The following is a 2345-nucleotide window of genomic DNA, read 5'->3' on the forward strand; positions in this document are numbered from 1 at the left end:
AACCAGCATTAACTTTTTTGGCAATTTGAACTACAGTAGCTCGTCTGTTGGATCAGACCACACGTGCCAAACATTACTTCTCACAGCCCATTGGTGATAGATACTGACTACTGCAGACTGGAAACACGCCACAAGAAGTCCAATTTTGGAGATGCTCTGACCCAGTTGTCAAGCCATCACCATTTGGTCCTTGTTAAATGAGCTCAAATCCTTACACTTGCCCATTTTTCCTGCTTCTAACACATCAACTTTAAGGACAAAATGTTCACTTGCTCCCTAATATATCCCACCCACTAACAGGTGATGGCTTTAATCATAAAAGACCAGTTGGTGACTGGTTGGCAACCATTGGTGAAATGTGAGTATGCCCGATGGGCAGTGGTTGCTGCCTGTCTCTAGGTGACATTTTTCACAAAGAACTATTCAGTGCTGCATCGAAAACCTTGTTCAGACTGCTTTAGTTGCTAGCAGTTTAAGTAGTTGGCAAGCGTCTGCAGATAAGGCATTTTCTATGCAAACTACAGAAACCACAGCAAAGTGTTACACAAACCAGAATCAAAGGACCTTCAAAATAAAAGTTGTACCTTAGTGCTGAAACCAGAACATTTCAAAAGCCAGTTTTTTCAGGTTCAATAGTTCTTGAAATCTGTTATGATGTGTCACATTATATTGTTCTTGACTGAATCCTACTTTTAATACCAAACAAGCTTACACACTGAAACAGGTGGTCGATGTGTGCTGTTAGGTCAGGAAAGGAAAGGTCATGCTGCCCATCAAGTGTTACTCTCTTTCTTCTCCCCTTTATTTTTTAAATGAAGCAAACAAAGTCCCGTTTTTCACACACACATTTCTGGAAACATTTCATGGAAACTAACCATCCACCATCATACACCCTCACTTATATTGTAATTGTGCTATGATCGCCTCACATTTAGCTCTTGGCTGCTCTTTGATGTGTGCTAAGTATAATCATTGCATCACTCTCATTCTTATCAACACTTATCCAGACATTTAGCCTCGCCTCTTTAACTCAAAGGATGATGCAGGGAGGAATAAAATGAGGAGAAGAAAACAAAGATTCTCCTCGTGGGAACTGGTGCGGTTAGTGATACATCCTCCCTTGCACGCATGTGAGGAGAGAGGCAAGAGAAGGACTCCTCTCTTCTTGGAGCTGAGGTCATCCTAAATTAGTTAATTAAAGCAGTTTGTTGCCAAAACATTAGATCATCCCCCAGCTTGTTTTGTCATTAGCTGAACTTGGGCCCCTGTACTAGTCTCCTCTCAGTGGGAAGAACATGAAGGACACAGTTTGCGTTTCCAGTGGGAGAGAGCTGCTAGTTGTAACCTTACTAATGTCCAACTTTCAACTTTTTTTTGCCCCACATTTACGTTATTACAGCCTACAAATTGTTTTGGTCTTGCATATAGTCACACTAGCGGCCATATAGCAATCCCGTCATTTTGATTCCCTGTTGGTGTAGGATTAAGCATATTATCCCTTAAAATATATAGGATATAATGATATGTTTGGTGATTGTACAGCTGCTTGATTACAGAGCTCAACAGTCCCTTATAAAAACATTTCTATTTTCAGGCATGTTCAACATTTCTTATACACATTCCGTTTTAATATAAGGTAAGATAAGATAAGATAAGATAAGATAAGATAAGATAAGATGACCTTTATTAGTCCCACACGTGGGAAATTTGTTTTGTTACAGCAGGAAGTGGACAGTGCAAAAGTTAGGAAGCAAAAATTAGAATACAATAAGAATAAATACAGTACACAACTGTACAGAATAGAATAAAATAAAATACTATATACAGTAAAATAAAGTAGAATAAAATATACAATAGGATAAAAATAGAATACAAATGCTATATACAACTGAGTAAAAATACAACGATGCCAGAAAAGATTATTGCATATAGAGTAGCATTGAAAAATTCGTATTTCCACAATATTACTCAGGAATATAAAGGAACACAACGGCTGCTGGAAAATCTGCTCCGCCTCTGCCTCAAATTTCGGCTCTCAGACTTTTTATTATTCTCGCGAGAAGAATGGGGTTACCAAGGTACCGGGCACGCAGCGTCCTCCAAAAATTGCAAATGCCTCCGGCTAGCCAATGAGGGGAGCTCGGACCGTACCAAAGTGGGAACCGGTTTAGGGGTGCTCCTTAAAGCTTTCTCAAAGAAACTTGGCAATATTAAAGGAACTCGGAATTTCACAACATGGAAGGGACAACTGTTTAAACCCATTATTACAGTACTATTGAAGAGACTGTAAAGCTTTAAATGTGCCCTTTTACAAAAGCCCAAACGTAACCGTGTGTTCAGAGTTA

This window comes from Oreochromis niloticus, linkage group LG20 (genome assembly GCF_001858045.2).
Source record: "Oreochromis niloticus isolate F11D_XX linkage group LG20, O_niloticus_UMD_NMBU, whole genome shotgun sequence".
In the NCBI taxonomy this organism is placed as follows: domain Eukaryota; kingdom Metazoa; phylum Chordata; class Actinopteri; order Cichliformes; family Cichlidae; genus Oreochromis; species Oreochromis niloticus.